The sequence below is a fragment of the Gorilla gorilla genome, chromosome 15 (assembly GCF_029281585.2).
Source record: "Gorilla gorilla gorilla isolate KB3781 chromosome 15, NHGRI_mGorGor1-v2.1_pri, whole genome shotgun sequence".
Taxonomy (NCBI): domain Eukaryota; kingdom Metazoa; phylum Chordata; class Mammalia; order Primates; family Hominidae; genus Gorilla; species Gorilla gorilla.
Genome location: NC_073239.2, coordinates 88,222,984 through 88,249,193, shown reverse-complemented (window position 1 = coordinate 88,249,193; position 26,210 = coordinate 88,222,984). Strand labels below are relative to the sequence as shown.

General features: G+C 39.8%; 1 protein-coding gene across 28 annotated transcripts in view; it reads right to left on the bottom strand.

Moving 5' to 3' along the window:
* Window positions 1-26,210, bottom strand: part of SIPA1L1 (signal induced proliferation associated 1 like 1) — a 415,163-nt gene that overhangs the window by 369,866 nt on the left and 19,087 nt on the right. For 4 of the 28 annotated variants that reach the window (XM_063697940.1, XM_055362226.2, XM_055362236.2 and 1 more), the window contains exon 3: window positions 13,817-13,888. The exons of the other annotated variants lie outside the window; for them this stretch is intronic. The gene's annotated coding sequence lies outside the window, so the exon portion shown is untranslated. The remainder of the gene's footprint in view (window positions 1-13,816; window positions 13,889-26,210) is intronic. 28 annotated transcript variants of the gene reach the window in all.

Genomic DNA, 26,210 nt, shown 5'->3' with positions numbered 1-26,210 from the left:
AATAATAATAGCCTTGCCTGATAAAAATAAAAGATGTTAAAAACCATGTCTGCTACATACTTCACATAGTTGAAATGAAGGAAGAATGCAATAATATATAAACAACAAAATGCCTTAGAAATGCAAAGGAATTATTATTTATTAATTTAAACATGTACTAAACTTGTATGCTCCACTGGGATAGAGAGAAGCTGAGAAACTACCATGTCATCAAACAACTACTGAGCAGTGAGAAAAGGCACACAGATGACACAAAGGCAGTCATGACTAATAACCTCAGGGTCTCAAAGTGCCTACGGGCAACAGTGGAAAGAGGGCTTTGAAAAGGCCGTGCAGAGGAGACTCTTGAGCTAGATTTTGGCATTATCGACAGTGGGGCACAGCATAGGTAGGCAAGTAATTCAAGATGTTCTAGGCCCAGCAGGGTGGCTCATGCCTGTGATGGGATGAGCTGGGGCACTTTGGGAGGCTGAGGCAGGAGGATTGCTTGAGCCCAGGAGTTCAAGACTAGCCTGTGCAACATGGTGAGACCCTGTTTCTACAAAAAAAATAAATTAGCCAGGCATGTGATGTGGTCCCAGCTACTCAGCAGGCTGAGATGGGAGGATGGCTTGAGCCCAAAAGGTCATGGCTGCAGTGAGCCGTGATCGCACTACTACACTCCAGCCTGGGCAACAAGAAAAAAAAAAAATTGGCCTAGCATGGTGGCTCATGCCTGTAATCCCAGCACTTTGGGAAGCTAAGGCAGGTGGATCACTTGAAGCCAGGAATTCGAGACCAGCCTGGCCAACATGGGTGAAACCCATCCTCTACTAAAAATACAAAAATCAGCTGGGTGTGGTGGCATGTGCCTGTAGTCCTGGCTACCGGGGAGGCTGAGGCACGAGAATCGCTTGAGCCCAGGAGGCAGAGGTTGCAGTGAGCCAAGATCGCACTACTGCACTCCAGCCTTGGCTACAGAGTGAGACTCTGTCTCAAAAAAAAAAAAAATTGATGTTCTGCTGGAATATGCAGATGATGTGCTGTAGGCCAGAGGTTCTCAGTAAGAGGTCTCAGGGCTCTGAGGAGTCTGCAAGGTCATAATTATTTTAATAATAAAACCAAGACACATAATCACCAAAAATTAGAAACAACCCAAATATCCTTTAACTGGTAAGTGCACAAACTGTGACATATTCATATACTGGGACAGGACTCAGCAATAAAAATAAATTAGTGACACACAACACAACTGAATCTCAAATGTCTTATGTTAAATGAAAGTAGCCAGATTCAAAAGGTTATATACTGTATAATTCCATTTATATGACAGTCATGAAATGGCCAGACTAAGGGTGGGAAGAGAAAATAGGTCAGAGGGTGCAGGGGTTGGGGAGGGGAACATTTGGGAAAGATGGAAATGTTTCATATCTGCACTGTATTTACAACCATATGTGTTTACATTAAAAAGGGTGGATTTCCCTGAATATAAATTAAACCTTGATAAATCTAACTTTCAAAAATAACGTCATTTGCCTTTTTCACTCCCATTAAGAGTACAGTGTTTGCCGGAAGCCACATGACTGTGATGATGCCATCATTCTGCAACTAAGGAATGTGTGCTTGTATATTCTTAGGTTTTATATTTTCTCCATTTTAATACTTCTAATACAGTAAATAGTCATGAATGTAACAGACATAAACAAAAACTCTCCTGAGTCCCCAGTAATTTTTTAACAGCGTAAAAGGTTTCTGAGACCAAGAGAGTTTCAGAACCACTGCTGTAGATAAGGAGGAGGCCCTGAAGTGTTCTAGCAAGGGAAACAGGAAAGAAGAACTGATGGAGGGAAACTAGTAAACAAGTAATTACAGGATCTGATTAAGGCTGATCCCGGGACTAGAAAGAAAATAGGTCCACGCATCATCTGTACCTTGTTATAAATCCCAAGCCCGTTTCTGGGCTGACACTTTGCTGGTGCATTCAAGTTTTGCAAACTAATTTCTGTTAACTGGTAATATAGTTAGGAAATAAAATCTGCTATAGGAGTCATCCTACAACACATTACTAATCAGTGATTTGTGGATTATTTACTCAGTTGCCAATGTCCTTCTTCAAAAGATGACAATCATTTAAAATTGACCTTTACACATTTTGAGCTTGAAAATTAAGCATCCTAAAGAGGCTCAAAAACTAACTTATAAGTGATTCAGTACCTCATGATCAATTAGGCAAATTAGGTGGTTGTTTAAAAAAACAATGTGTTACTTCTCTAAAATATGTTTTCACTTGTATCCAGAAACACTATGACAATCTCAGCACAATTTTTTCTATGCAATGTGGTTTTCTGGATGGGAGGGGAGGGTGATTACGTTGTTTCTGTCTTTGTTTGGCATAGTTCCCTTTCCTCCTAGGGAAAACTCATTTCTAAATACAAGCTCTGTAAATTCCAAATTATTTCAAGTACAGATCTTTTTCTACAGTCTTCTCATACCCAGAACTATTATAGTACTTTGGTATGCCACAGAGAGGTAGAGAAATTATTCTTAAAACCATCCATGTCTTTAAGCTTTAAGCAAATAGAAAACAGATTGACTGATGACAGCTTGATCAATCAATCACTGGATGAAGGTGATAAGTATTAGAAGAAAGGATAATCCCTTTCCCAAAAAAGGTAAATACAGTTTTATAAGCCATTTTAAATGAGTGAGACTGTGTGTGTGTGTGTGTGTGTGTGTGTGTGTGTGCGCGCGCAACTGCCATTACATATTGCTTCTCTAATTGTTTTAAGTAACCAACCCCACTAACACCTCAGCTAATACCAAACAGGTGGAAATCTGTCTGGAGAATTCAAGTTGCCACTTTTCAAAAAACTCACCTATACTTCTATTACAGAAGCCTGAGAAACTCCAGACTCCTGCAAAAGTATCTGTGAATTATTAAGATAAAGTGAAATTACACCATTACCTGAAAGTATAGTCCTTTGATTCTACTTTTCATAAAAATCTTGGAAATTAGACTACAGTCAACACTACAGGATATTTTAATTGGAAATTTCACCTAAAGATTGAAAAGGCGGAAATAATTAATCTGAAATACACGCAAAGATTGAAAAGGGGGAAATAATTAATTTGAGATACATGTACAATGCAGATAAAAATATCAATTTGATCAAAGATGAAATTTCCGTAAATTTGTTAAAGCCAAATGGTTTCTGCAGGAAACCTGTTTTCTGTGACTCAAATCCAAAATGGAAAACGTGGGTGGTTCTTCCTGTCTCACCATTAGAGTCAGCCAATTGGCTGGTGAAGCTTTCACACAACTTCAGCTCAAACCCCAGCCTTCCATCTGCTTTAACACTGCCATACCTTAGTGGAATGAAAGAGGAATAAAGGCTTTCTCTAGCCTCAAAGGAAGTCTTTCACAGGGAACCTTTGGTTTATTCTATCTACACCATACTTGATCAAACTGCCCATTTTTTAAAACTTCAAATCCAAAAGATGTGAAAAATAGTAAGAGCTAAATCACAAAATAATTCAAGGACATTAAAACTATCTCTGATTGTGGAGCTGATTTCTAAAAAAACAGCAAACTCATCTCTCAAGTACGAAACTCCAGTGGCAACACACATGCCGGCTCCAGCCCACTACCTTGAACACAGCGGCATCTCTTCCCCAGCCACATGGCACTCACCATTTGCCATGATGACCACATTTGAACAGAGACCACATTTGAACTTCTAAACATGTGACTCCACCAGAATGGAGTATGAATCCAATATTTCTGTAGGGTATGTCTGCATATCCACCTAAAGCTACTAAATTAGCTAGTGTGACGCATTTAACTGAAAATATCACACGCAACAGTATGCCTTCAGTGAGAAAAGACCACTAGTACATGATACTAGCATGGTACAACAATTTTGCATACACTGCTGCCCAACTGAATCTTAAATCCTTAAAGCACTGGAAAACCTGCTAGTGCAAGACAATAAAAATTCAGGCAGCTGCTTCCAATGGTGATGTAAGGACCCCACATGGCAAACTGCTCAGGGGTAGCTACTGTCCAGTTCCTAAAGATTCCAGGCCCACTTAAAAATCCTAAGGTCTCAGGAGGCTTTTTTCTCAAAAACTGCTAAAAGTCTCATACAGTTCACCCCACGTAGTAGAAAAAGGCCCTTGACAGGCCACCAGTGACTGCACAGCAAGTTCTTACATAATGACTTATCCGGTAGTCACACAGGAAAACCCGTTGACCAGGATAAAGTGAGGGGCCCAGGTTCTCAGATAGTCATCTCAAGGTAACTGTTGTTACATGGAGCCACTGAAATGTGAAATACACACACACTATTTGTAAATGTGAATTTTAGAAAGTATATGTATGGAAGCACTAAGCATATCATGAACAAATACAGACCATAAGCTTGTAGAGCCAAAAAAGACCCAATAACCCATTACCACTGTAATACTCTTAATTTTACCAATAAAATTAAGTCAAAACCTCCTGACTGCCAGCCCAGTGCTCCTAATAGTACACCTGCTTTCTTATCAACTGTGAAAACTACATTTTGGAGTATACTAAAATTGAGTTACAACTCAGTTGCATGATCAATATCTCATTTAACCATGTGCTGCAAAAGCATAATTTACATAAAAGATTAAGAAGTAAAAACCCTTATCATATCCCTAGTGAAGGGGGAAGGGTACAGTGAGGTTTGCTGTCTTTCTCCATACCAGTATAATTTTATCCTCAGGAAAAATATATATATATAAACTATATATACAAATCATCTCTCTTTTCAAAAACTCCTGCCAAAACCAGTACATCTAGGAAAAAGACACAAAATATGATGTCTTACTACCCTTACAAAGAATGGCATAAATAACAATCCTTTCTTAAGGTTTAAAATATTTTCTAAGTTATTTTCACTGTGCTATCATTAATTTCCTCTAATGTAATTTTAGAACAGATCAAGTAGATACATTTCCTCATTTCAGTTTCTTTAAAACTTTGATTTGCTGACACTTCTTCTAAGACAATAATCAACAATGATCTCTCATTCTGTTCATTTTCTCAACTTCCAAAAGGCAATTCCTCAAGTAAGCACATTTTTGCAAGACTAAAATAATGCACGTACTTACACACATAAAAAGAGAAGGACATAAATACTTTGTATAGGATGAAATAACTGCGTGACTTTTGAAATTTTTAAGATAAAATGCAGACCTCAAAACAAGTTCATAATTGCTCCCTGGGTTATCTCCAAAGAGAGGCTTGTACATTTGTCTCCTATTGATACTTCAGTGAAAATCTGTGACAAAAATTCATCCCAACTCTGCCGTTAACTAGCTGTGTGATAGATACTGGGCAGGTCATGTAAGCTTTGGACTTAGGCTTATATAAAAAGTTGGCATATCTGATTTCTATAGTATTTTCTAGGTTTCTTAATATCTTCCTAAGACATTATCTATCATCTTTATTGTCACTGAATTCTAAAGGTCAAATATATCTTTAGATAATAAAAATAACCATTCATAAACTACCTTACACCCTAGAACTCAATAGAAGACTACCATCAGCTTATCTGAAACCTTTAGAACATTATAAGCTTTATCTTCATTAAATGTTATCGCTTTGTCTCATGTTTTAGCATTTTGTAAAAAGTTTAGATTAGTAGAAATGTACTCTCACATCTAGACGACCCCGAAGCACCGTTCAACTCTCGCAAGATGGGAGACCTTGATGCCTTCACTTCCTTCCTCATCCATCCTCCATCACCACAGTACCCTCATACCCTGAAACTCAACTTTTTGGGCCACAATGTTGACAACGAAAACCTTTTAAACCACTTATGTTAAAAATCAGCTACATGTCCAAGTCTGTATCTGAGAATCTCTGTATGCATTTTTGTCATTTAGTACTCTCAATTTTAAGATCTAAAGAACCAGTTCCATTGATAATATCTGCATAATCTCATGACTCTTCATCTGAATCTGAGTTCCGTTTATTGCCAAACAAGCAAGGAGGTTCCAGAAAACTGTATACAACACAACTCATGCACTTATTTTCTTTATATACCAACTGATGATTTTGCCATCCTCAATTAAGTCAATTAAAAAAACAACCAGTAGGACTGAGAATCTGTCATTTTACCAGCAGGAATCCCAAAAAGCAGCTGCTTTTGCCAAGTTCATTCATTCAACACATTTATTATCTACTATGTGGCAGGCACTTTTTATTTTTCATCCTGGGGATATATAAACAGACAGAAGTCCCTGCCTTCATATGCTCTACTGAAGATGACACACCATAAATAGAAACCATAATAGACAAATTATATGGAGGAGATGTACATATAAGGTGTATTAAGTCTGTTCTCATGCTGCTAATAATGACATACCCAAGACTGGGTAATTTATAAAGAAAAAGAGGTTTAGTGGATTCACAGTTCCACATGGCTGGGGAGGCCACACAATCATGGCGGAAGGTGAAGGAAGAGCAAAGTGACATCTTACGTGGCAGCAGGCAAGAGAGCGTGTGCAGGGGAACTGCCCTTTATAAAACCATCAGATCTCATGAGACTTATTCACTATCATGAGAACAGCACAGGAAAAACCTGCCCCAATGATTCAGTTACCTCCCACTGGGTCCCTCCCACAATATGTGGGGAATATGAGAACCTCAATTCAAGATGAGATTTGGGTGGGCACATAACCAAACCATACCATAAGGTCAGAGGGGATACGTGCTTGATATGGTTTAGATCTGTGTCCCCACCCAAATCTCAAGTTCAATTTTAATTCCCAGTGTTAGAGGTGGGGCCTGGTGGAAGGTGACTGGATTTTAGGGGTAGATGCTTCATGAATGATTTAGCACCATCCCTTTGGTGCTGTTCTCAAGTTCTCACGAGATCTGGTTATCTAAAAGTGTATAGCACCTTCCCACTCTCTCTCTTCCTCCTGCTCCAGCCATGCAAGACGTGCCTGCTTCCCTCTGCCATGACTAAAAGTTTCCTGAGGCCTCCCCAGAAGCTGTCATGCTTCCTGTACAGCCTGTGGAACCGTGAATCAATTAAATCTCTTTTTTTATAAATTACCCAGTCTCAGGTATTTATTTATACTAGTGCAAGAATTGACTAATACAGTGCTATTGCAAAGAAAAAGGACAGGCTGTTAAGAAAAAGGGATTCAGGAATGAATGGAGGGCAGGTGGGCTCAGTCTTAAACAGGATGGGGTCAGAGTAAGACTCACTACAAAGGCAGTGTCTGAGCAAAGACACGAAGGAGATGATGAAGTGAGCCAGACTGAAGTTTCCCAGTAATTCTTAACTTGTGCCGACTATACACGTAATGGCAAATGCTTTAGCAAAAGAGTTATGTATGAGCAAATTTATAAACAACCCAGAAGACTAAAATAGAAGAGAGCTGTGTGTAAACCCCCTTCATTTTTGCAGCTTATTTTACCAAGTGAAACTTACAACTTCAATTAGGTATGCTTGGTGTGTTTTTACCCCAAGTGTTATTCTGAACAAAATTCTTACTTCTGTGATTCATTTTCCTCAAAATTCAAAAATAAATGTCCCACTATTCATTTGAAACATAAAAGAGCACCAGTGTTGGCTGGGCACAGTGGCTCATGCCGTAATCCCAGCACTTTGGGAGGTCCAGGCAGGTAGATCACTTTGAGTTCAGCAGTTCAAGACCAGCCTGGGCAACATGGCAAAACCCGTCTCTACAAAAATACAAAAAATAGAGGCCAGGCACACTGGCTTACGGCCCAGTACTTTGGGAGGCCAAGGTGGACCACTCACTTGAGGTCAGAGTTCGAGACCAACCTGGCCAACGTAACAAAACCTCGTCGCTACTAATAATACAAAAAAAAATTAGCTGGGCATGGTGGTGTGCACCTGTAATCCCAGCTACTTGGAAGGCTGAGGCACAAGAATTGCTTGAGCCCGGGAGGCGGAGGTTGCAGTGAGCCAAGATGGCACCACTGCACTGCAGCCTGGGTGACAGAGTAAAACTGTGTCTCAACAACAACAAAAATTAGCCGGGCATTGATGGCTCATGCCTACAGTACCAACTACTTGGCAGGCTGAGGCTAGAGAATCGCTTGAGCCCAGGAAGCAGAGATTGCAGTGAGCGGAGATCATGCCACTGCACTGCAGCCTGGGTGACAGAGTGAGACCCTGTTTCAAAAAAACAAAAGAGCACCAGTGTTATCAACCAACAACTCCACTAAACATCCTGACTATTATGTCAGGGCTCAAATCCCAGTATGGGGAATCCAGGAGCTTTTCCCAGTGTGGAGAAACCTGTGCTTTCCTAGAGAGTTTAGTGGGAAATGAATAGGCTATGAAATCAGGCAGCCTTACCACCAACCAGCTATACAGTCTTGAGCAAATCACTTCAGCCCCTGGGCTTTGGTTTCCTCAACTATAAAAATCAGGGTGTTGGACCATGTGATTTCGAAGTTCCTTATAGGGCTAACTCTCTTTCACACACACACAAAAAAAAACTTCAGATAAATAGCCATCTATTAAAAATTATAACATTAGCCAAGCACGGTCACACACAGTCCCAGCTACTCGGGAGGCTGAAGGGGAGGATCACCCAAGCTTAAGCATAGGAGTTTTGAGACTGCTGTGAGCTACGATCACGCCACTGCACTTCCCCCTAGGAGACCAGAGTAAGACCCTGTCTCTAAAACATAAAATTTTTTTAAAATTATAATAATGTCATGATTTGTAATTCTGCTAACCCACCATCAGATTCATATTAATTTCATTCTTCAATATTCTTCAAATAACTAATGAATTTATACTAACTGATTCATAAGTCTCAATTCTCTCTGATCAGAAAAACAAATTCACAAGAATGGGTCTTGACTTGCAGTGGTATTCACCAAGGATTTAAAAAAAAACCCTGGAATTTCTCTGTCTTTGGCTTTCCTATCAACATACCCCTGCTAGCTTAAATAGAATTTTAAAGTAACACAACCATAAAATATTCTTTATATCCCTCAGTGAAACAGTATTTGTTGTTGCTGTATTTTGTAGACATGGTCTCACTCTGTTGCCCAGGCTGGAGTACAGTGGCACCATCATAGTTCAGTGCAGCCTTGAACTGGGCTCAAGCGATCCTCCTGCCTCAGCCTCCCTGGTAGCTAGGACAACAGGTGTGCTATTTTTTTTTTTTTTTTTTTGTAGAGACAAGGTCTTGCTATGTTGCCCAGGCTGGTCTTGAGCTCCTGGCCTTAAGTAACCCTCCTGCCACGGCCTCCCAAAGTGCTGGGATCACAGGCATGAGCCACGTGCCTGGCCCAAAAAGTACGTTTTTAAATAGTAGGTTTCCTTAAAAGTTTCACTTAAAAGCTTATATTATTGATTACTATTATACTGCCTATAATTATAATTAACATTATATTATTTTAAATTGATACTGTAATAAGTATCTGTTATTCATGGAGCCCCAAATCATCTTTGTTATGTTTTCACTACTTCCTTACTGTGTAAACCTCACTTCCCAATATAGAATTTAAAAAAAGAAAGCAAATAAGCAAATTGGGGGTATACAAGCAGACATGTTAATTAGGTTCCACCAACCAGACATACCACATGGGGCTCCTTCAGAACGGAGTTATGTAGGGAAAGTGGAAGAAGGGGGGTGAGTCTTGCTTGGGTTCCTGGTTTGCAGCACCCTGACTTTATCAGGAGCAGCAGCTCCTCAGCAGGCTTGTTCCACAGTGCAGAACTGGCAACCATTCCCAGAAACTCAGAGTACAGTCTCTTTAGTCAGCCTGCCCAATCTGCTAAACTAGCTATCACCCTTAATAAATCACTTGCTGCTTACACTACTAGAATAACTCTTAGTATCTGTAACAAAAAACCCCAACCAACACTCATAGCAAATATTCATTTCATTATTTCCACATACAAGAGCTGAGATTGAAAAGAAAACAACACACAAAACATTCCACCATATAAGCCAAGAATTCTTTGTTTCAAGCCAGGGCTTATATTCACAATCAACACTTCGAACCTTCCCTTATATGTACTTTCTCATAAATTTCATCACCTCTGCCATGCAAGGAGAAGAAAATGGTTTTTGCCTAACTAATTTTCTATCAATAAAGAGTCTGATGACAGTAACTTGGCAAGATATTTGAGAAGAGGATACAATAAACATCATTTTCTATACCAGCTCAAGTTTATGGAGAATCCTGCAGTGTTAGGTAGCACTTTCAGAACATTCCCCAACTGCAGGCAAGGTGATCTAATGCCGTATTTGAATGCCAAAATGATCAGTACTTCGTGCCAAGGCATAACTTAATTCACAAAGCAGCAGTGAACTTTTCACTGATTTTCTCCATCCCTCAGGGTAAGATAATCACGTTAAAACCACAGACACATCAGGCAACTAAAATAGGACACTATTATCTAATACTAAAAGCAGACTGGAAGCACTGAGAAGTGATTATGCATGTTAAAATTCTCTTCTTGGTATAAAGATTAAGTCCTATACAATTACTTGGCAAAGATGGAAAAAGTAATCAGCCATTAATAATACTGGTCCTTAAAGTGGCAACAGAATCTTACAAAGGACATTTGATATCTTTGACTAATACTGTCAAACTACACAAGGTACTACTTTTCAGGTAATACTCAAAGGCAAAACTTTATAAAGATCGCTTACACGTTTCTGAAGGCCCTTAATGACACTGATAATGATTCAGTGCATCTCAATGCTCTGCCAAAGCACAAGTATGCATTGTCTCGGCACAGTGATTCAAGATAAGCCTCACTAATGTTAGTGACCCCCGGGCCCTGGGTCTCCAGGCACTCAGCAAGCTCTCCCTTTGTCATCGCAGTACCTCACCTTGCCTCCTGCTCCCTGAATGGCTTTTATCAAACAATTTATAGTGCACTTAGCTTTAGCACTGATGGTGGGGAGAAAGGGAATATGCAAAAGTTAAAACATAAACTATATTCTTCCCTAAGAACAAAGCAAATCAACTTGCTTAGGAAAACTTAGAGCTTGGCTACTTCAAAAACATTTTAAAATTTCATAGAGAATGTCTGCAAAGTAGTTACTACAATGACTCTCAAGCTTTACTACGACTACACATGTACCATATGTGTCCTCTGATTGCACCTGGCACACAGTCTTTTTTTTTTTTTAAGAAATGAAGTATCGGGCCAGGCGCGGTGGCTCACGCCCATAATCGCAGCACTTTGGGAGGCCAAGGCGGGCGGATTGCTTGAGGTTAGGAATTCGAGACAAGCCTGGCCAACATGGTGAAACCCCCCCTCTACAAAAATACGAAAATTAGCCAGGTGTGGTGACGGGCGCCTGTAATCCCAGCAACTCAGGAGGCTGAAGCGGGAAAATCACTTGAACCTGGGAGGCAGAGATTCCAGTGAGCCAAGATGGCCACTGCACTCCAGCATGGGCAACAGAGCGTGACTCCATCTCAAAAAAAAAAAAAAGAAAGAAAGAAATGAAGTATCTCTAGGCCAGAAATGACACACGGCCTACTTTAATTTTTTGTTTATCATGTTTAGACTCTAATCGCAATCTTATTGCAAGATTAAGGATATGATGCTCATTTGTTAACAGTATCAACATCAAAGGATACATGCATAATACCACAAATCAGTGATTCCCAAAGCTGGTTTGCAAAACAATACCTGCATCTGTAGGTCCTCAGAGAAATGGGGAAAAAAAATTGTTTGAGTATTTCATAAGGCTAAATTTATCCAATTTAAATGGTTGATCTTTATTTTGAAATTGTGTCTTTTCCTATTCTTTTGGTATTCGAATGGCCTTTCTTTATAAAATGCTGAAAAAAATTAAGATTACATCTGTAAAATACAAGCAGATGGCTGGCACTACTCCACATCTTCTGCACCTTCTCCCCGTCTCCAACTTCCCAATTCCCCTCTTTCCAGTTGCTCAGGCAAAAAATAAAAATAAATACTAAAATAATACCTAGTGCCATTCTTCTTTCTTCCACATCCCAGTTCCAGACCAAGAGTATATCCTTCAGCTTCACACTGAAAACCTACCAACAGTCAACTACCCCATTTATTGCCACCACCACGTCTAGTCACCATAATCACTCCCTCAGACCACCGCCACTGCCTCTTAACTGGCTCCCTACTTCAGCCCCACTCCCAAAAGGCTATTCTCAACACAGCAGCCTAGCGACTCTGTTAAAACCTAGGTAAGACCATGTCAATGCTGTGCTTAAAACCCTTCAGGAGTCCCACCTCAGTGAGAGGAAATTCTTCAGCAAGCCCCACCTGCTGTCTCAATGCCTCTCTCAGCTCATCTCCGCTCCTCCATTACTAGCCATGCCCTTCTAGGCACCTGGCCTTGTGTTCTTCACACCTGCTGCCTCTTTGGTCTAAAATGTCTCCTCCAGGTCAGACACCTGTATGATTAGTGACCTTACTTCTTCAAGTGGTTACTTGAAATTCATCCTTATCTTTGTGACCTTGAGATAAACTAAAATTTCTTAATACAGGACACCATTAAGAGAGTTGAAAAGGCAAGCCAGCAAGTGGAAGAACAGATGTGCAATACACATATACAATGGAGAACTCATCCAGAATATATTTTTAAAATTTCTATAAATCAATAATGAACGTGGTATTTAGTCATTTTATTTATTGACATATAATTCGCATATGGTGAAATTCACTCTTTTTAGTGTACAGTTTTTCTGTGGGTTTCCACAAATGTATATGGTCATTTAACCACAACACAATGAAAATACAGAACATTTCTATCACACCAAAAAGTGGTTCAAAATGGCCAATAAATATGAAAAGGTGCTTAAATGCATTAGTCTTCCACAATGGAACATCTCTACACAACTACCGGAACAGCTAAAGTTAAATGGCAGGAGATGCCAAATCTTGACATGTCTGTGGAGCTCTCACATGCCATTAATAGGTATACAAATCAATATAATCACTTTAGAAAACTGTTTATCAGTATCTACCAAAGTGAATGTACACATATCCTATAATCTGGCAATTCCACTTCTAATTATATCCCCTGTAGATGGCATCACTAAAAAGAAATATACAAGCATGTTTGCTGCAGGACTACTCATTAGCTAGAGAGAGAAGACAGTAAACTGTGGTATCATGATACAATTTAATACTCTACAGCAACAAAAATGAATAAACTACAAATACTTGTAAGAGCATAGATGGATCTTACCAAATCAATGTTGGTAAAAGAAGCCAGAAACAAAAGAATATATTATACATTATGACATTAATATAAAGCTCACAAACCAGCAACAGTAACCTATGGTGTGAGTCCTCAGGAAGCAAGGCTTCAACTAGGAGGGGAGGTAACCAGACCTCCTAAGGGGCAGTTAAAATTCTGTTTCTTAATTTGAGTGCTGATTACACAAGTGTATTCACTTTGCAGAAATTCAACCCTCCCAGCTACTCAGGAGGCTGAGGTGGGAGGATCACCTGAGCAGTGAGCCATGATCACAACACTGCACTCCAACCTGGGTAACAGAGGGAGACTGTCTCAAAAAGAAAAAGACAGAAAATTCATCCCATGGTACATTTGTGCTTTCTGCACTTTTCTGTATTTGTTACACCTCAATATAAAGCTTGTTTTTTAAAAAAAATCACCTTTTCAATGAGGCCTTCTCTGGCCACTCTAATATTTCCACCAGTCCCATTGTTTATCATACTCCTTTTCTACTTATTTTTCCTCTGGCACACTTGTTAATACCTAGCACACTATCTCACATACTAGATATATTTTACAAACTTATGTTGTTTACTGTCTGGCTCCATCCACTAACCTGTGAGTTCCATGAACACAGATATTTTGTCCAGTTGGCTGAGTACAGAGTCCCCAGTAGCTAGAATAACACCTGGAAGATAGCAGGCAGTCAATATAGATTTAATTAATCTATTAATTATACAGCATTGCCCAATTTAATTGTTTAATTATGTTTGTGGATTCAAGCCATAAATTCTTACAGTTGTCTTGTTATATTTAATCAATAAGTTGGTTGTTGTTCTGTCTGAACAACGCTTCTCAACATGGTTTTGAGACTTCTCATCTTCCAAGTTCCAGATCAGGTTCTGATCAGTTTATGGTATAATAAACCGTATTAGGAAACCATACAGGAAACTCTTACACTCTGAATTCTATTCACACCTAACTTTATAAATGAAAGCTAAGGCTGCATTAACCTTTCTCTCAGTCATATCCACCCTACTGACTCATACTGAGTTTAGAAGCAAATAAAAGTAACAAAGGGATTTAATTCCATTTTTTTTCCTTCACATAAACATAAATCATGAAATATTCCCAACCTATCATGGTACCTTTAGTGTCGAGTCCTAAATGTAGAAATTTTCAACTATCTCCATCTATTCCAAGTTTTGGCTAGCCATTTCAACAGCTTTCTTTTAAAGCTGTGATTCTCAACTTTTTTCCATCACTGCACCCCTAAAGAGACTTTTTAGGCATTTTTTTCTTAATCACCCTCTCCCATGAAATTTTAGTATCACAGAAAAACTATTTATCTGTTTATGTAATTATACTGTACTTGCAACCTAAAGAGTAGCATTTCTGCCCCCACAACCAATTTCACCTCTTTGAAATTTTATAAAGGCATATTTTAAACTTGAAAAGTAATTTGTCAGCTACTACCTTACCTTTCTAACTTCACATATAAATTTGTTAACAATAAAACTATTTCAAAGATCAAAGTTGTAACCCACAGAAATCAAATACAGAGTGCAACAGCACAGGACAAAATGCTTCTCTTCCAGCTTGTGCAGATCCATCAAATCTACTATTCAACAAGCTACAAATCCACCTAATACCCATATCACATTTTCCCATCTTGTTCATAAGGACAGCCTTTTGTTAAACTAAATATTCCGTTGAAATCAAAAGACAGCATTCCCCTAACTAATAACCTATTTAAACTTTTCAGAATCTATTTTTAAAGGAAAACAAGATTAGCACAGAATGACTTATTTTAGTCTCTCCTAAGTCCCTCTGGGGGACTTAGGACCACTGCAATCCCTAACTTGACTCTTGTAAGAGTTTCCTATGTCCCTGGACCCAGATCAGTAAATTTTCCACATTATGAGCAAACTTTTTCAATGCAAATCTGATCATTCTGCTCCCTGGATATTTAAAATCTTTCCAGGGCTCCCCTAGGCGTATAAAAGCCCCAAGTCCTTAGCATAATAGGCAAAACCTCACTAGGTTTTGCCAATCAGTGGCAATCAATGGCCAATTGGGTAAGGCCAATCAGTGGCAATACCTCCCACTTTTTTTTGTTTTGTCTTGAGAAAGAGTCTTGCTCTAGTCGCCCAGGCTGGAGTGCAGTGGTGCGATCTCGGCTCACTACAACCTCCACCTCCCGGGTTCAAGCAATTCTCCTGCCTCAGCCACCCAAGTAGCTGAGATTACAGGCACATACCACCATGCCCAGCTAAGTGTGTGTGTGTGTGTGTGTGTGTGTGTGTGTGTGTGTGTGTGTGTGTGTGTGTGTGTGTGTGTGTGTGTGTGTGTGTGTGTTTAGTAGATACGGGGTTTCACCATATTAACCAGGCGCGGTGGCTCACGCCTATAATCCCAGCACTTTAGGAGGCCAAGGCAGGCAGATCACGAGGTCTGTGATCACGAATAGGAGTTTGAGACCTCCCACTTCTAAAAAGCTTTTTCATAATCACTTTACTCCATCTAGCACAAATGCTCTTACAACCAAGCCTCAGCACCTGCCTGCCCTCCCCTCCCTACTCTATTTTCCCTTAGTCTCTTCAGATTTTAGAAGCAGTATCACCTCTTCAAAAGATGTCCTATTCTCCACATCCTCCCCAGTGTCACAAGAGCACTCCTTAACCAGGTTCCTAGGCACTCTGCCTATATTCGGGGATTACTTACTAATGCGTCTGCTTCCCCCACTCTTGGGCCATCAAAAAATATGTGCAAGGAAATGCACTAAGGATACTAGCTACAAGCTGACCTCCTAAATTCAGAACTTGACATTCACCTTTGTTCCTCCGGCAGCAGGAGTACCAGGAACCCACAGGAATTAGAAACCCAGTGAATGTTTTTTGTAATATTGAAACCATCCTGGCTCCTGGTAACCACTACCTTTTTCTCTCGTGCTATCAAATCACCTGTTTAAACCTATACTAAAATTCTGTCAGAAAGTCACATGAAACTTTTTCTAGTTTCCTTTCTGTAGGAAAAAAAATCTATTTTCCTTTCTTTAGGGAAAACAAATGAAAACACTGACATAAACCTTCAGATTTCAGGAGTGTCAGGGCTCAGAATACATTACCCCCAAAGGATTCTGAACTGAAGGAAACTGGAGGGGCCCCAGAAACAAGGTCACTTCCCCTGCCTTCTATGTGAAGCATGGTCATAAAGGAATTCTCCGACCCATCTTACCTGAAAATAGATCATAAGACCCTTATTCCAGAAGGGTTCTGCCCCACACCCAGCGGAAAAGTAATGCTCAACACAGAGAGGCTGAGAAGAATCTGGACAGGCCTTGCTGGGTTCCCCTCTCAGTTTATTACCATTAGATCATTCCCTTTTTGTGCAATCACATTACTACATGGCCATGATTCTCCATCAAATGTAAGCATAGAAACAGTTTTCCTTGGGTCTTTGAGTCTTCATTTCTGAAAGCTCCCACGTCATATATAACTTTGTTAAACAAATCTGTGATATTTTCTTTCTTGCTAACCTGTCTTTTGCTAACAGGAGTATTGACCACAACCCTTGCGGTGGATGAGGAAAAGGTATCATCTTTTTGCCCCTGTAAGAGCTTCTCTCACCTTATCAGTTCTCGAAGTTTCCCAACTGCGGTTCCTCATATTAATGGTAGAGTTTTCGGTATCCTGGGGAAGAATCCGTTTCAGCCTGGGGATTCTTATTTATTTTAAGTGAGTAAGAACTTGTTTGCTTTACTCTCATCTTTCATATTCTACCCTTCTCTGTCTGAAAAATACTTTCCTACCATAAAAGATACTAAGAAAAAGGAGTGAATTACTCTGAAATCCCTTTTGTTAAAATTAAACAGTGGGTTTAGCCTCTTTTTAGTTATCACTTTGTTTTAAAGCTTAAAAACTAATTTGGATACACTTTAATAAAGCGGAACACAAATACACTTTATGACACAGCAAGTCCACTCTTAGACATACATCTAATGGGAAGGCATGCCCCATGTGCACCTCAACATGCATGCAAGAAAGGGCCTAATGACCAGAAGTTGAAAACTGAAACTCAAACATCCATCAAAAGAAGACAGTATAAAGAGTTGGATATTGATACAATGGAAAACTATTGACTAAAGAAAATGAACTACAGGAAATACATGGATAAACTTTACATGTTAGGCAAGATAAACCAGGCACAAAAGAAAACATGCCGTAAAATCCCATTTCTACAAATTTCAAAAAATATATAAAAACTAATCAATGGTGACAGAAGTCAAAAGAGCTGTTATCTTTGGGGTGCAGGAGGGCTAATGATTGCAAAGGTGCAGAAGATGGCTTTTGGGGGGGCTGGTAATAGTCTCTGTGTTGACCCTGCATAGTGGTTACATGTGTGTATGCATTTTCTGATCATTTATCAAGCTGTACCTTTACAGTTTGCATACTTGATGTGGATCATACTTCCAAAAATTTTTTTAAATCACTGTGGTAATTTCAAATTTTTTTCCTGCAAGCCACGGGTCACCCTAGGTATACTCTGTCTAAAATATTTGTAGCAGTTCAGCCTATTCTTTTGTTTTTCATGCTTACTACATGCCCTTTTCTCTTTTGTATTCCACTTAAAGTCTGGCCTCCTGAATAGAAAGACAACCCACAGAGTGAAACATTTTGCAAATCTAATAAAAGATCTGTATCTAAAATACATAAGGAATATTTACAACTCAACAAAAAAAGACAAAAACCTTAACTTTAAAATGGGCAAAAAATGTAAACAGACATTTCTCCAAAGATCTACAAATGGCCAGCAAACACATAAAAAGATGCTCACCATCATTAGTCATTAAGGAAATAAAAGTCATTCACACCTATTACGACAGCAAAAATAAAAAGAAAAGCCATATAGTAACAAGTGTTGGCAAAGATGTGGAGAAACTGGGACCTTAATACACTGCTCGTGGAAATGGAAAATGGTACAGCCACTTTGGAAAACAGTCCGGCAGTTCCTCAAAAGCCCGGATTGTTTAGAGTTACTAAGCATAGAGTTACTATATAAGTCAACAATTCAACTCCTAGGTGTATATCCAAGAAAAAATGGAAACATATGTGCACATTAAAACTTACACCTGCAAAGCAGCATTATTCTTAATAGCCAAAAAGTAGAAAAACCCAAGTGTCCATCAACTGATGAATAGAAAAAAACAAAATGTTATTAGAATAGAATATTACTTGACAAGACAAAGAAATAAAGTATGATACATGCTACAACATGTACAAACCCTGAAAACATTATTAGAAGCCAGTCACAAAATACTACATTTTGTTTGGGCATGGTGGCTCATGCCTGTAACCCCAGCACTTTGGGAGACCGAAGCAGGTAGATCACTTGAGGTCAGGAGTTCAAGATCAGCCTGGCCAACACGGTGATACCCCATCTCTACTAAAAATATGAAAAAAAAAAAATTACCCAGACGTAGTGGCGTGTGCCTGTAATCCCAACTACTCGGGAGGCTGAGACAGGAGAATCGCCTGAACCTGGAAGGCAGAGGTTGCAGTGAGCCGAGATCACACCACTGCACTCCAGCCTGGGCAACAGAGCAAGACTGTCTCAAAAAAAAAAAAAGACTACATATTGCTTAAATTTACATGAAACATCCAGAATAGACAAATCAATAGAGACCGAAAGTAGATTAGTGGTTGCTTAGGGCTAGGGAGATAGAAAGACAGGCAGGAGGGTGATAACTCATGTGCATGAAATTTATTTTTGAGGTAATGAAAATGTTCTAAAATTGTTGTGATGGTTACACACAGCTGGGAATACATTAAAAGCCACTAAATTGTACCCTTTAAATGGGCTAACTGTATAATGTGTGAATTATATCTCAATAATCTTTTTTAAAATCTGGCTTCTTTTCCAATGACCCTGAACACTTTGTTGACTTCTTTAGAAGCCATCCCCACTTTTGCTTACCATCATGACTTGCAATCATACAATCACAATTTTTGTTTCTTGGTGCTCCCCACACATCTCGATGAAACCATACTCTTTTCTACAGTTCTGCTGGCCTTGGAGGTAATACCATCTTTGCTCTGAGCTTCATGAGACACCTTTCTAAAAATCTCATGTGCAAGAGGGTCTTGCACAACTTCCATCAGGACGAAACCCCAAAATAAAATAGCCAGTTTCACCCAAAGTTCTCAGCATGAATTAACTAGTCAAATTTCCACCTCTACTTTCTAAAAATGAAATTATCAGTAAGTCTAAGACTTATCAGATGTCTCCAGTTACAGGGTTGAGATTTCCACACATATAGTTTAAACACACCATTTATAAACTATCTTGTCTCTGTGTCAGGTTAAAAATTACACAAATTTGACTGGGTGCGGTGGCTCACACCTATAATCTCAGCACTTTGGGAGGCCGAGGCAGGCAGATCATGAGGTCAAGAGATCGAGCCCATCCTGGCTAACATGGTGAAACCCCATCTCTACTAAGAATACAAAAATTAGCTGGGCGTGGTGGCAAGCACATGTGGTCCCAGCTACTCGGGAGGCTGAGACAGGAGAATTGCTTGAATCCGGGAAGCGGAGGCTGCAGTGAGTGAAGATCGTGTCACTGCACTCCAGCCTGGCAACAGAGACTCCATCTCAAAAAATAATAATAATAAATTATACAAATTTATTCAGGGATGCATATAAGAGTAAGCTCTGGGTGCCAGGCGCAGTGGCTCACGCCTGTAATCCCAACACTTTAGGAGGCCGAGGCAGGCGGATCACGAGGTCAGGAGATGGAGACCATCCTGGCTAACACGGTGAAACCCCATCTCTACTAAAAATACAAAAAAATTAGCCGGGAGTGATGGCGGGCGCCTGTAGTCCCAGCTACTGAGGAGGCTGAGGCAAGAGAATGGCATGAACTCGGGAGGCAGAGCTTGCAGTGAGCCAAGATCGCGCCACTGCACTCCAGCCTGGGCGACAGAGCGAGACTCCATCTCAAAAAAAAAAAAAAAAAGAGTAAGCTGTGGGAAAAATCAAGGTGCAAAGACATAGTCCTGGCCTTCAAGGTCTAATGAAGCAAATACAGAAAAATAATTTTAATATGCTTTGGCAAAGCTCCCCCAGCTTCCCTCTAACTTGGCACTTAAAACTGAGCTGTAACTTTCTGTTACTTGTCTATCAACTTGGCTTAATCCTACAGAGGCGAGGACATCCTTTGAATCCCAAAGGACTGGCACAGTGCACTGCATATAGGAAAGCGTCAACAACTGTCTGATGACTGAATAAGTGCATGAAAGAGCATGAGTATGCATGGAGAACCAAATATCTTCCACATAGTACCCGTCTCCCACACAGTGCCCTCTTAACCTCTGCTCCGTTACAATCCCAGTCACACATGGCCATAGTACAGTCCTTACTAAGGCGGGTAGGTAGCAAACTACGCCAGGAAAATACCCAAATTGACTCCTCCTGCTCTCCTTCTCCCCGACTCCCACCTGAGCTCTTAGCCTTCCTCACTGACACCCAGGGGAAAATGTTCAGGATGACCTTTCAAAGAAAACTACTGATGAGATGGAATTTTCCTGTGCAGTGCAGATGACATTTATTTTACAAATCCAAGAATCCACTATGATAATTCAAATGAAATATATCTTTCCATTAAGGTCCTTCAAAATCCAAGAGAAAGACACTAGAAAAAATTGAAAAGTTGGCATGCCAGGCACAGTGGCTCACGCCACCTCCTAGCAGCTTGGGAGACTGAAGCTGGCGGATCACTTGAGCTCAGCAGTTGGAGAGCAGCCTGTGTAACGTGGCAAAACCCCGTCCGTCTCTACCAAAAAATACAAAAAATTAGCTGGGCATAGTGGCGCATACCTACGGTCCCAGCTACTCAGGAAGCTGAAGTGGGAGGATCACTTGAGCCCAGGAGGCAGTGTTTGCAGTGAGCCAAGATTACAACACAGCATTCCAGCCTGGGCAACAGAGTGAGACCCCATCTCTCTCGATAGATAGACAGACAGACAGACAGACAGAGAAATTTTTAAAAACCTGAAAAGTTGGGAGAGCTTGTAAGAAGCCCTGGGTCCAACATCTATTGGACATCTACTATATGTCAGGCACTGGGCCTGCTGCCTTACAAGTGACATACTAAAAGCTCTCACTCATTGATCCTAAATCTAAACTGTGGGAAGGGTGCTATATACATTGTCTCATTTCATCTTTATAATAACCTTGAGTTAAGCATCATCATCTTTTCCTTTTAAAAATTAAGAAAGAGGTTGAGGAATTGTCTGAGATCACTGTGGTAGGGCGGAACCCAGGTCTCTGGTTCCAAAGCCTGCATGTGCCCCTACCACTTAATATGAAACACTATGACTCTAAACAAGCAATTAAATCCATTTCCTAAATCTAAACTACAAAAATGAGGGAAATACTTCCTTCAAATGTTTGCTATGAACATTAAATGAAACACTGACTTCAAAAAAAGTGCTAGTACCTAAGAGACCCTTCAAAAAAAATGTTTTTTCCTTGCTTCTCCTACTATAAATTCTCCAAACCTTAAACCATGGACACACAGTGGACACTGCAATCTAAAAATCATCTCGCATATTCTGTCCTAGAGGGAAGACTCCATTTACTCATCTAGCATAGATTAGTATCTGAGAAAAGCATCTGGAATGCCAATTACCACCTCATCAAGTTTTAGAACACAACACACTTGTAACTTGGAAATCTAAGGTAAACACTGTTCTTGGTTTTGTTCCCTGATTCTTTCTTCCTGAGAACTCCCAGACATACCTTCCCCAAGATGCTGCTTCCACAGCATGGTCCCCCACAACAGCAGAAACATTTCTAGGGGCCTTTTTCCTTTCCCTCATCAAATTTCACCGTAATGCCTTTTACTGGACAGAGCTCTGTTCTGCTTTTTTTAGAAGCCATTTTTTAAAGACAAGAAACATGAAAGTAGTAACAGTGGTTATTCTTGGGTGGCAGAATGATGGATAACATTTTTCTTCCTCATACTTTCCTGTATTTTCCAAATTTTCCACAAAGTCTTATGTACTGCTTCCATAATACAAAGAGGAAAAAATCAAAGATGGTACATTTAAATTATTTCCTTCATCTCCTGATAAGATATTTTTCTCTATTCTTCCTGAATTCCCAACTAGCTGGAAGCATCCTGAGAACAGAACTGCAGTGTTATCTAAGAAATACATAGCTCATCCACAGCCAGTGCCTGACATGAAACAGCTCAAAAAGTATTTGCTGAGCGGATGATGAATATTAGGTAATATTTAGAAACGGACTTTGTGGATTGATGGTGGGTGGACCAAGGTTTGAGGGTGGCATGTCCTCAATACTGTTGGATTATTGTGGTTATAGGACATTATTTAAAAGGTAGCTTTCAAACACTCTTAAGCAGGTCAACATGAAAAGTCTGTAACGTGAAGACAAGGTGAACCAATCAAGGTGATTTATTGTTGCAATGGTAAACCAAGAACAGGATGATAAATAGGCTAAGGTCCTTGCACATCTTGCTATAAATGAGTGCACCAGGAGTGGAATCCATTAAATAACTTTGGAGCTCTCTGCCATTTAGAAGGCACATCGTGGCCTTCTTTGGCCACGAAAGTTTAACAATCCTTTTTAAAATTAATCTTCGTTCTTAGGAGATTAAATAAAACTAAATACTAAAGCAAACGAGAGATTAAGATAAAACCACCCAACCTAGTTATTATACCACCAAAAATCCTTATCTAATAAACCAAAGCAAAAATCTTGAGGATTTATAAACATGAAAGAGAAATCTCAAATATTTGGTTTGGAGAAATGAGCTGTACGTAAGGTTTAAAGTGGGTATACTGGATTCAAAAAACATACACAGTCCAAAACTCAATAGAAAAGTTCAGGTATAAAAAAAGTACTCTTTTCCCATCATAATCTAAGTTAACTACAAGAACTTTACCAGCAATTTCATTTCTGTCTGATCAACTGAACATGTTTCCTAGATGAATACTTGGAAAAACCAAGACTGAACTTACACTTGTATTTTCTGTATTTTCAATTAACTTCACTTCCATCAACATCTCTTTAAAAATCTGTATATTTCTAGGGGACTCTTATACACTGTTGGTGGGAATGTATATTAGTTCAGCCACTGTGGAAAGCAGTTTGGAGATTTCTCAAAGAGCTTAAAACAGAGCTACATTCAACCCAGCAATCCCATTACTAGGTATATACCCAAAGGAAAACAGGCCAGGTACGGTGGCTCACGTCTCTAATCCCAGCACTCTGGGGGACAAAAAATGGCCCCCAAAAATGCAGGTGGATCATTTGAGTCCAGGAGTTTGAGACCAGCCTGGGCAACAAGGCAAAACCCCATCTCTACAAAAAATATAAAAATTAGCCAGGTATGGTGGGGCACAACAACAGTTCTAGCTACTCGGGAGGCTGAAATGGGAGAATCACTTTAACCCAGGAGGCAGAGGTTGCAGTAAGCAGAGATGGTACCACTGCACTCCAGCCTGGGCAACAAAGTGAGACCCTGTCTCCAAAAAAAAGAAGAGAAGAGCAAGTCATTCTACTGAAAAGACACATACACTCACACGTTCCTCACAACACTATTCACAACAGCAAAGACATGGAATCAACTGAGGTGTTCATCAACAGTGGGTTGGATAAAGAAAATATGGTACATATATACCATAGAACACTATGCAGCCACAAAAAAAGAGTAAAATCATGTCCTGTGCATCAACATGGATACAGCTGGAGGTCATTATTCTAAGCAAATTAAAGCAGGAAAAGAAAAAGCAAATACCACATGTTCTCACTTATAATTGGGAGCTAAACACTGGGTACTCACAGACATAAGAATGGCAATAATAGACACTGGAACTACTAGAGAGGGGAGGGAGAGAGGGAGGGATGAGTTGAAAAACTAACTGTTGGGTACTATGCTCAGTACCTGCATAACGAGATTATTAGAAGCCCAAACCTCAGCATCACGCAACATACCCACGTAACAAACCTGCACCTATACCACTGAATCTAAAACAAAAGTTGGGGAGAAAAAAATCTGTATATTTCTAATATGCCTCCAGGCTCTTAAAAGACATGTATTTCACAACAAAGCAGATGCTGACTTGATGACAGCCCGATAATTTTAGGGCAATAGGCAGAAGTCAATGACAAGATGACAACTGCACAACACAATCCATGCTGCAAGATGAAAAAGAAAGCATTTCACCCCAAAAAATAAATGTCTCAAGCTTCCTGTCTTGCTCAAGTTGGGAAGTAACGTGAAGGTGTTCTTACTAGAAAAAACTCTGTGGTTATTACAAACTTAGTGAAGATTTACATTTATTTCACCTAACTATATATATTCACATTTCACCTAGCTATTCATATTAAAAGCATCTGCAATCCTGGGCCTTGGACTTCCCTCGGCAGGTGTCAGCCCACTGTGGAAGTTGCTCCCCACATCTCAGTAAGTTCTGTTGGCCAGAAAGGACATTCAATGACAAGCACTACTTTAAATACACTATCCATGACTTTTCTCTAGGTGTCTGAGATACTAGTACATCTTCACCTCCTAAAAGTTCACTTATATACCACTTAATTTTTATTTTTTTTTTTTTGAGACGGAGTCTCGCTCTGTTGTCCAGGCTGGAGTGCAGTGGTGCAACCACAGCTCACTGCAACCTCCGCCTCCCGGGTTTAAGCAAGTCTCCTGCCTCAGCCTCCTGAATAGCTGGGACTACAGGCATGCACCACCATGCCTGGCTAATTTTTTGTATTTTTTTAGTAGAGATGGGGTTTCACCACATTGGCCAGGATGGTAACTCCTGACCTCAGGTAACATCAAATTTTTCTCAGTAAAGCCTACAATAGGAGGAAATGAGGGAAAGAAAAAGAAATGGTATTAACTCTTATGCAAACCATGCCTGAGTCTCCTCAGGTAAACAGGAGAGCAGCAGAAAGTTAGGGGAGCATCGGAAAACTAGGGGAGCATCGGAAAGCTAGGGAAGCAACTGAAAGCTAGACAAGTTATTTAGCCTTTCTCAGTTTCCTTACATCTGTTAAATGTTGATAATACCTATTTTTCAGGAATTTCATGAGGATAAAATGATATGGAATAAGTAAAGAACCTAACACAGAATGAATTCACTGGTGTTGTTCAGCAAAAGATATTTATGGTCATTATTAACTGGGCACTAGGGCCAACACCGTGACAGGCCAAAGTCCTACAACAGATAAGAAAAAGAAACCACCAAATGGGTCACACACCAACTCTGTGAAATCCAGATCATTGTTAAAGATACAAAAAAAAAAACAGTCCCTGACTTTCCATTTGGGCACAACATGAATGAATAATAAACCATATACCATGCTTAAAACTATAGTAGCAAGATCAGCCTTTCATTGGAGAAACAGATGAAGATCTTTTATTATCAGTACAGCATAACGTTTAAAACGAATTATAAGTTTAACAGGGTGGTGGTCATAGCTACCTATTATAAGCAGACAGGCTTTCTGGCATTCCCAACAAAATACGCTTTATGCACACAGCCAAAATATGACTGCAATTACTCTGGTCCCAACAGATGACTGCATTAGATAACGCCTCAACTCAGTAGCTGCTACAATCTATGTTAAGAGAAGCAGAAATTCTGTAACAGGAACTCAATATCCTGGCTCCCACAGAGTCCTAATGTCTATCTTACAGGCTTGTTTATAAAGATTAGCAATAATGTGACACAAAGTGCCTGACACAGTGGTTACTCAATAAATGATAGCTGACATTAATTACCAGGAAGCAACAAAATCTAAAGCCAGAACCTGCCATGAAACAAATGAAGATAGAGTGGCTCCTTCTCAACCAAGACATTAAGTTGTATGAAAACACTTGGATAGGCCTGGCACTGCGGCTCACGCCTATAATCCCAGCACTTTTACAGGCCGAGGCAGGCGGATTACCTGAGGTCCGGAGTTTAAGACCAGCCT